This window comes from Ostrea edulis, chromosome 4 (assembly GCF_947568905.1).
Source record: "Ostrea edulis chromosome 4, xbOstEdul1.1, whole genome shotgun sequence".
Lineage (NCBI taxonomy): Eukaryota > Metazoa > Mollusca > Bivalvia > Ostreida > Ostreidae > Ostrea > Ostrea edulis.
In genome coordinates this window covers 61256097-61266572 of record NC_079167.1, presented here as the reverse complement: position 1 = coordinate 61266572, position 10476 = coordinate 61256097, and the positions used below count along the sequence as shown (strand labels likewise).

Sequence of the window (10476 nt, the reverse complement as noted above, 5' to 3'; positions counted from 1 at the left end):
ATATATATAATGCTATGACGTATACAAAATGTAAACAAGGCGACATCATACCTCATAGTATACCCACACTTTTGATATAAACAGCAACCTATCGAAGGAGTCAAAGCAGCAATTGTATATCTTAAACAAAGAATTTCCATTAAAAAAAAACTACCAATATCTGAAAGAGTATTTTTCCTGACAGTGTTTTACAATATGAGAATTAAAATCAAATTTAGAAAATCAATATTTTTTCAACGTTTGAGTTTGCGTACGTAGTGATTTGAGGTGGAAATAAAGAGCAAACGAATTAAAAGGTATTTATCATTTCTAAAGTGTGGACTGTACAGCACGCATGTTCAAAGGTTTTCTTTAATCTTCATACAATGATGGGATTTGGCACCAGGACAAAAATGTCAATTCATTAATATTGCTTTCCGATTTGGTTGTCAAGAAAACGGAATAAAATCTGAAAAAGAAAGGTTAATTTCTATATGAAAGGTGAAGATAACGAACAGTGATCAATCTCATAACTCCTACAAGCAATACAAAATAGATAGTTGGGCAAACACGGACCCCTGGACACACCAGAGGTGGGATCAGGTGCCCAGGAAGAGTAAGCATCCCCTGTTGACCGCTCACAACCGCCGTGAGCCCTATATCCTGATCAGGTAAACGGAGTTACCCGCAGTCTAAATCAGTGTGCCAAGAACGGCCTAACAATCGGTATGAAACACGTCAGACAGCATTTGACCCAATGATAGGTTGTATTGACGAACTAGATCGTTATAACGACCATAGAATTTGCGAAATGCTGACTTCAGTCGAGACTGTTGAAACCCCTGTACCATCAACTTGTTTGTCAGTAGCTTACCTCGATTTAAAAACTGGCTATACGCAGAACAAGCTCTTGCATATCGAATCAGTTGAGATGTATAAACACCACATGCAGGTGATAATGGAATATTGCTACATAAATATGGGAAGTTGATGATGGAGAAGCTGAAATCATCCCGTTTGTCATACAGTTGAGTTGTCAGTTTGCCGTTAATGTCTACGTTCAATAAAATATCTAAGTATGAAGCAGAAGTGGACGACTCTGTGATGTCCTTTATTTCGAGCTCACAGGGATATATGAATGAAAGTTATTATTGTTAATAGACAAAACGTCATCGAAATGTCGAATTGAAGGCCACAGCGAGAGATTTTTTCTTCTCGTGTAGAAGTTTTTGAAAAAATTCTGCTTCATATGAATATAGAAAGAGGTCAGCTAACAAAGGAGCACAATTCGTACCCATGGGAATTCCAACAGACTGTTGGAAGACCTGATCACCAAAGACCACGAAGATATTGTCAATGAGGAACTCTAGCATGTTTTTTATTGCAACTTCAGAGTACTTGTGCGTGGAATCAGAGTGGTGTTTAACAAAGTAAGTTTTTGAATAACTGATCACTAGATATGAATATTTCCATTTTCCATTGTTGTTGAAGAAGCAACTGTCTATGATGTCAAAAAGTCTCTCGTCTTTAATTTGCCGTGAGGAATGGTCGTGTATAGTGTTGAAAAGTCATAGGTTTTAATGTTATTGATTTTGGGAAAATTCTGCGATTTCAAGTTTACTACGAGTTCTTTAGAATTTTTTAGAATCCACATTTGATTAACACCACTTCTGGCATATGTAGTCGCACAGTATGTTTGAAGTTTCTCCTTCACAGCTGTTAATATTTTCGTGAGGAGCAAAGATAGGGGCTTGGTAGAGCACTTACTGGATCCAGCAATGTATCTTTGTTTGTAAGGTTTTTTTTATGTAGTTTAGGAATCCAATATAGGTACGGTAACTCGTATTCATTCGACCCATTGACTGGGATATTAAATGTGTCTAAAACTGAAGCATGGTTTTGAAGAATTTCATCTTTGGAAAGGGCAGTTGGGGTAGAACTACGATTACCAAAAGTGGAATTAATGCCAAGTTCGTTGAAAATACAGTTGTAATGTCAATGAGCCTTACAAACAAAGACAATATTGTTACTAGCTTTGTCAGCTGGAACCAAAACATATTCCTCATGTAACCTATCTAATTATTTTATCATTTCTGGTTTACTAAATACAGAAGGATAGATGGTATGTACTTTTGTTTTCATATGTCTAATGCGGGATTTTAATATTTCTCTTATGCTTTTAACCCATTCTGACAATGTATCAAGTTCTTCTTTTTCATATTTAGCCCATCGTCTGGCATAATCTTCGACAGAATTCATAACAGAGATGAAGTTCTGTCGCCAATTAAAAGACCGAGGTTCTCTGTTTTTAGGACCTTTTAGAATAAGTGATTTGAGGTCCTCATTTTCAACTATATCAACATCACCAGTAATGACATGTCCAGCTGGACTATATTTGAAAGAAGACGAAGAACAAGAACACGTTGGTGGATTACGTATAAGATGGTCTATATCTAGGCACTGCAAAGTTTGTTTATAATTAAAAAGTTTGGATGCAATAGTAGAAGTATAGCTGTAGAAAATACAGAGTGTAGACTTGAACTTGAAATAAGTTGGAATACACGACTGAACCCTGACGAAGAATGTTGCTTAATGTTGACGGCATCTATTCCTTTGTTTGTAATTTGAGCTTAAGGAACTGGCGGCATGATTTGGAAGGAATATCACCCATGACCCGTGCTGGTTTAAAGAGCCTGTGATAGGCAACATCCATAATTATAGAGTTCAATCTATATTCAGGTGTTGAAAAATCCAAGTATAGACTAGCCATAGCTTCTTCAAATAACGTGTGTAAAACTCTCAATGGAACAGAGTAAAGTTTTGTACGAATCTGATGTGGACACAATTGTCTGTTGACGTAAGGCAAAAGTGAATCAAACGTGACATCATTTATACTTGGTCTTTTATATGAACGATGTCCATGACTGCGTTTCCGTCTTTGGGTATTGGGAAAGAGTCCCATCACATTCACGTTATTTCCTTGTGGACTAGTCAAATTTCCCACATCATATACATTATCATTGTATTTTTAAGTAATGCTATCATAAGATATAAAATGTCAATTCCTAATGATTTTTGAAGTGGGTATGTTAAGTGTCAACAAGAGATGTTTGTAAAACACATATGCCCCCCATGGTGCAAAATTGAAAAGGGTTATACACACACACATCATTTAATTGAGAGTAGTATCATCAATTCAAAATATTGAGCAGACAATATCTTCCTATGTCAAGAGTGGATTGACCATGTGACCTAAAAATCAATAGGGGTCATCAACTCCTGAAGATGTACCAGTGTACCAAGTTTGATGTCTGTCAAGCAAAGGGTTCTCAAGATATTGAACGGACAGTATATTCCTATGTCCAATTTGACCCTTGAATTTTGACCATGTGACCTTAAAATAATTAGTAGTCATCTTCCCCTGAAGATGTACCAGTGTACCAAGTTTGATGTCTGTCAAGCAAAGGGTTCTCAAGATATTGAGCGGACAGTATATTCCTATGTACAGTTTAACCCTTGACCTTTGACCACGCAACCTCAAAATCAATAAATGTCATCTTCTCCTGAAGATGTACCAGTGTACCAAGTTTAATGTCTGTCAAGCAAAGGGTTCTCAAGATATGGAGCAGACAGTATATTCCGATGTCCAGTTTGACCCTTGACCTTTGACCATGTGATCTGAAAATCAATAGGGGTCGTCTTCTCCTGAAGACGTACCAGTGTACCACGTTTGATGTCTGGCAAGAAAAGGGTTCTCAAGATATTGAACGGACAGTATATTCCTATGTCCAGTTTGACCCTTGACCTTTAAACATGTGACCTAAAAATAAATAGGGGTAATTTTCTCCTGAAGATGTACCAGTGTACCAAGTTTGATATCTGTCAAGCGAAGGGTTATCAAAATATTGAACGGACAGTATATTCCTGTTTAGTGTGACCCTTAACCTTTGACCATGTGACCTCAAAATCAATAGTGATCGTCTTCTCCTGAAGTCGTATCAGTGTACCAAGTTTGATGTCTGTCAAGAAAAGGGTTCTCAAGATACTGAGCAGACAGTATATTCCCATGTCAAGTTTGACCCTTGACCTTTGACCATGTGACCTCAAAATCAATAGGGGTCATCTTCTCTTGAAGATGTACCAGTGTATCAAGTTTGATGTCTGGCAAGAAAAGGGTTCTCAAGATATTGAACGGACAGTATATTCCTATGTCCAGTTTGACCCTTGACCTTTAAACATGTGACCTAAAAATAAATAGGGGTAATTTTCTCCTGAAGATGTACCAGTGTACCAAGTTTGATATCTGTCAAGCGAAGGGTTATCAAAATATTGAACGGACAGTATATTCCTGTTTAGTGTGACCCTTAACCTTTGACCATGTGACCTCAAAATCAATAGTGATCGTCTTCTCCTGAAGTCGTATCAGTGTACCAAGTTTGATGTCTGTCAAGAAAAGGGTTCTCAAGATACTGAGCAGACAGTATATTCCCATGTCAAGTTTGACCCTTGACCTTTGACCATGTGACCTCAAAATCAATAGGGGTCATCTTCTCTTGAAGATGTACCAGTGTATCAAGTTTGATGTCTGTCAAGCAAAGGGTTCTCGAAATATTTGACGGACAGTATATTCCTATGTCCAGTTTCACCCTTGACCTTTGACAATGTGACCTCAAAATCAATGGGGGTCATCTTCTTCTGAAGATGTACTGACGTACCAAGTTTGATGTCTGTCAAGCAAAGGGTTCTCTAGACATTGAATGGTCAGTATATTCCTATGCCCAGTTTGACCCTTGACCTTTGACCATATGACCTCAAAATCAATAGGGGTCATCTACTCCTTAGGATGTACCAGTGTGCCACGTTTGATGTCTTTCAAGCAAAGGGTTCTCAAGATATTGAGCGGACATTATATTCCTATGTCCAGAGTAGATTGACCCTTGACCTTTGACCTTTTGACCTGAAAAACAATAAGGATCCTCTTCTACTCATAACTAACCCACATATGAAATATCATTATCATCAAGTGAATGGTTCTCAAGATATTGAGCGGACAACACATGGTCTACAGACCGACCGACCGACAGACCGACCGACCGACCGACCGACAGGTGCAAAACAATATGCCCCCTCTTTTTCAAAGGGGGGGCATAAAAATTATATTGAGACCTACAGACTGTATCTATTACAGGGTAGCTACAAGAAATCGACAAATACTCGCAGACTGTAAAGCTCCACGTATACGCTCTGGAGCATTTCAGTATGAGACATTTTGGAATATCATGACTTGGGGGTGACTTGTAGATGATAGGAACTTTAGTATTTTGTGGCCCAAAGCGACGGAGGGAAGAACATTACACTCCAACAGAATATGATTACATTTCCAATGTTTTTACCCAAACTTCCGCCAGAGTTCGTGTGACGTAATGAGGCCTCGACGGGGAGTTTGTGTTTTTACCTTCGAGAAATGACAGTCATTTTCTCGTGAGTGTGCGTATGAATCTTGATAAATATAGTACAACTATTTTAACGGTTTGTAATATTCCGGAAATAAATGAAAGTAAAATGTAAATATATGAAAGAAAAAAAATCATTTTTAAAAAATACACGAGTGTACACACAGTACTGTGTAACGATTTACGGCACCTGACGTAAAGCATCATAATATTATATTCAAAAAGGAAATTTATCTAAAGTAATTCCACCCTCATGTGATGGTCAATGATATGTTTCAAATTATTGAATCCAAGGACAATAACTCTGATTTTTTTTTATTGATTTCTTAACAGTCTGTTATGCGATAGATTTCCTTTATTTTTCACAAAACATTTTGTATATTTTTGTGAAGAAAGAGTTTCATGTAATTGTTATGAATGCTACTATACCGTCATAACCAGTTTTTATGAAATTCTGATAACGCTATTCAAGGAAAATTGCCATTTTCTGACGGCGATATGATTCTTTTTATGTATGTCTCGCATCTTAAAAAGTGTGACGACCTCTATATTTTATTTGATAATTTATTAGTTTTAACTCTATGAAATGGAAATAAATACACCCTTGAAACTTGTATCAGGTAAAACTGCGAGTTTGTAGTTACCTTAATATATGCATACCACGAACTCTGCGACCTATTTCGCGGCATTGTTGACAGATATATTTCTGGTCTATTTCATTTTTTTAGCAGCTTTTATTTGAAGGTAAAATGATGATTGATGCTTACCAATATCATACGATGGTTTAAATATATGCGTTTAGAGAGTATGTCATTCCTCAGCAGACTATTTCCTTTGACCATTGGTCAAAGATTTAAGGTCAGGTAATTTTCAGCTGTTACGTTTAAATACATATATACACACACCTATGTTGAAATCGAACAATAATTATTGTAAAATATGTTTTGTACCTATATTTTACCTACTTGAAAGTATTTGTTTTTAAAAGAAAATACAGAAAAATATAAATAATACAACGTCTTTCTTTGGTTTGTGAAAAGGGAGATGAAGGTTTCAAACATTGAAAACATTTTCCCACAGTGTTTGCGACCTTCACATCCTGTTTAACAAACTAATTAAAGAAAGCATTTTATTTCTAAATACTATCAAGGCTTTAAAAAAAGTTACATGTAACTTACTGTAGGTTTACCTAGGCTATGATATCAAATTACATTGTAAGGAACGATAATTTTGGGTAGAGATTGCTATTGAGGAATTCGATCACAGTTTGGTTGTCCTTGCATTTTAGATTGGCATTCTTCTATCATGTCAACTTTAATATTGTTACTTCCAGCAACACAACACTTTATAAGCTGGTTGTGCTTGCATATCCTAGTGGGTCAAAACAGACACATGTATAACAATTCTGCAACCTGACTCTCCTTTTGGAGTGGTATGATCCAAGTGTATAAATGTATAAATAGCTGTAGAAGTTAAAGTAGTCTGTCGGAGGACAGTCTGTACGATAGGACAGGAGAGAAGGTAAGGAGTATTAGAAGGCTAGGGTAGTAAGGAATAAAGTCCACCAGTAGGTAAGGCACAAGGGGAATTAGGCTTAGGGGTAGGGAGGTAGTAAACATTTATTTTAGATTGAGGCGCCTTCGCCTGACGGGAACCCTGTAACAGTAAAATTTCGCGGTAACTGATACCCAGTCAAAGCACCAAGACACCCTCTGTTACTCGAGTAGAGTAGTTTAATTAACTTTTAAAATCTAGATCTAGTCATTATTATAATTCAGGTAGAGTCAAAAGGAACAAGAGGTACTGTGAGCAGTGCTCACCAAGAATACCCCCCGCTTACCCCAATCTCCCAAAGGGTGTTGGTAATAGGTAAAACTTCAGTATTATGATTCAAAAGGTATCTAGGAACACAGCATCTCCATGTGATGAAAAAAGCCATTAAAGAATTTAAATGGAAACCATATTGCTACTTCGATGTCCAGTGCACTTGACCTTTAACCTTTTGACCCCAAAATCGATGGAGAACATCTTCATCCCATGGGTAGTCCATATGTATGATATGGTGACTGTACGTGGAAAGGATAACGCTTTAGAGCCCGGAAACCATATTGCTACTTCAATGTCCAGTGCGCTTGACCTTTGACCTTTTGACCCCAAAATCGATGGAAAACATCTTCATCCCATGGGTAGTCCATATGTATGATATGGTGACTGTAGGTGGAAAGGATAACGCTTTAGAGCCCGGAAACCATATTGCTACTTCGATGTCCAGTGCGCTTGACCTTTGACCTTTTGACCCCAAAATCAATAGGGAACATCTTCATCCCATGGGTAGTCCATATGTATGATATGGTGACTGTAGGTGAAAAGGATAACGCTTTAGAGCCCAGAAACCATATTGCTACTTCAATGTCCAGTGCGCTTGACCTTTGACCTTTTGACCCCAAAATCAATAGGGAACATCTTCATCCCATGGGTAGTTCATATGTATGATATGGTGACTGTAGGTGGAAAGGATAATGCTTTAGAGCCCGGAAACCATTGCGTCTACAGACGGACGGACGGACAGACGGACAACCCGATTCCAGTATACCTCCCCCCCCCCCCCCCCACAACTTGTTGCGGGGGGTATAATAATTATCTTAATTACCAATCCCCTTAAAGAATCCTCAATATACGTTACAGTAATAATGTTATTTACGAATTTAATTTTATTTATTAAAGAATAATAGATTTAAAAACTGAAGTTTGCGAAAACGGTAACCCACTCGTAAGTAATAATTGTTTTTGTTTTTTTTAAAAAGAAATTAATTTCATTTTTTAAAATTATATACATGGGGTGAACTGCGATGCTTCACGCCGACATAATTTTCATATTTTGTATCAACGCGCTAAAGCGAGCGTGAAGCGTATGGAGCGCCAAATTAACATCTTCAATTATTTGAAGATATCATCAATTCAATTATTGCTCTCTTTAATTGAATTAATGCGCGCATTAAATCAATTATTGCTCTCATCAAATGAATTAATGCGCGCTTCAATTCAATTATTGCTCTCATCAATTGAATTAATGCGCGCATCATTTGAATTAATGAGAGCAATCTGATTTAATGTGCGCATTAATTCAATTATTGCACTCTTCAATTCAATTGATGAGAGCATCAATTTCGTAGAAATATTGCTCGCAATAATTAATTTAGAGCTCGGTATAAATAATTTGATGATCTCTTTAATTCAATTAAAGATATCTTTAATTATTTACAATGCTTTTGTATAAGGAATTAATGCGCGCATCAATTCTTTTAAAGAGAGCAACAATTCAATTAAAGAGATCATTAATTCAATTGTGGATATGTTGAATTGAAGATATCTTTAATCATATAGTTGCTCTCTCTAAAAGAATTATTGCTCTCTTCAAATGAATTAAAGATATCATTAATTCAATTGAAGAGAGCAATAGTTGAATTAATGCGCGCATTGTATCAATTATTGCTCTCTTAAATTGAATTGTAGCGCGCATCAATTGAATTGTTGATATCATTAATTCATTTGAAGAGATAATTAATTCAATCAAAGCGCGCAATAATTCAGAATTGAAGATATCATCAATTATTTGAAGAGATCTTTAACTGAATTATTGTGCGCATCAAATGAATTGATGATATCTTGAAATAATTGAAGATATCTTCAATTATTTGTGTTTATGTTAATTTGGCGCTCCATAGAAGCGTGGGAGTTCAAAACTTCATGTATTTTTGAAAAGGAAATTCATTTTGTATATTTATGTTCTACATGCATTCATTTCCGTCGGAATTCCTAGCCGTTGAAATAGACATATTTTATTTATCAAGATTGATTGTTCACAACCACAGCTCATCCCTTAGGAAATGACTTAGCATTACAAATTGTAAAGCTATATCAATAGCAAATATATTGGAAATGTAAAGATATACAGTAATACAAATGAAATAAATCAGAACGAACCGTTAGAATGAGAGCAATCATATCCCAAGTTCACTTTAGTAAGACCATCACAGTTTTTTTTATAGTTCCGTTATGACATTATGTCATGGTTTATCTTTCTATTATAGTGCCACGTAAGTACGTGTAGATATAACAGACTGGACGTGTTCTATGGTACCATCAATCTATATCGAAGATAAGGTATGCAGAGCTTTTCAAAAATAGTCTGCACATTATATAAAATGTAAATTGTTGATTTCTTAAAAGATGTGAGTAAGAAATATCTATACAGTAAAACCCAAATATAGCGAACACGAATATAGCGAATTTACGACTATAGCGAAGTTAAAGCGTAAAATGTACATTGTTGATTTCTTAAAAGATGTGAGTAAGAAATACCTATACAGTAAAACTCAAATATAGCGAATACGAATATAGCGAATTTACGACTATAGCGAAGTTAAACCGAATTCCCAGGCAAATTCTTTATATATTCTATGTAGAAATTATTCGTCTGTTTTTGAACACGAGTGTAACGAATTTACGCATACAATGAAATAAATTCCTGTTCCCCTTGAACTAAAAAAGAACGTAAAAAACTTTTATAACGAAGGTATTTTTATGAAACTTCTTTTGATTTTTTATTTCGTTTTCTTTCATCATGAGATCCACGCTTATCACGAATTTTATGTTGTATTTTTTCAAAAGTGGTTGTTGACGCAAAACAATACTTTATAGTATACAGTTAATTAGGAAATATATTGTCAGTATTGTTTATTATTCTTGTAAATTAAATTTGAATGTTGGTTGCATTTATTTTATCTTACACTCTTTATTTGTGCTTATCTATATGGTCTAGATAGCAGTGTGGTAGGTTCGTTCTATTCTTGCCCTGTCGATCTCGGATCAAGTTTCGGGTGATATGCATTTGTTTCCTTCTTCGTTTTCTTTGAAGATATCTTTTTATAAACCAATGACAAAAATAGTTTTAAAAACTAATGAAACATGTACGACTTATAAAATTTTCAATTTAAGTCGGCGGGTGTGATAGAAGAAGCAATAATTTCGTTCACTCTCGGAG

The 10476-nt window shown here is 35.8% G+C and overlaps 1 long non-coding RNA gene across 1 annotated transcript; it reads right to left on the bottom strand.

The window, feature by feature from the left end:
* Nucleotides 1-171: 171 nt before the first annotated feature.
* On the bottom strand, nucleotides 172-9490 carry LOC130054235 (uncharacterized). Its single transcript, XR_008802524.1, has 2 exons — nucleotides 9417-9490; nucleotides 172-448 (listed from the first exon to the last, which is right to left on the bottom strand). It is a non-coding gene; the product is annotated as an uncharacterized LOC130054235 (long non-coding RNA).
* Nucleotides 9491-10476: the final 986 nt, after the last annotated feature.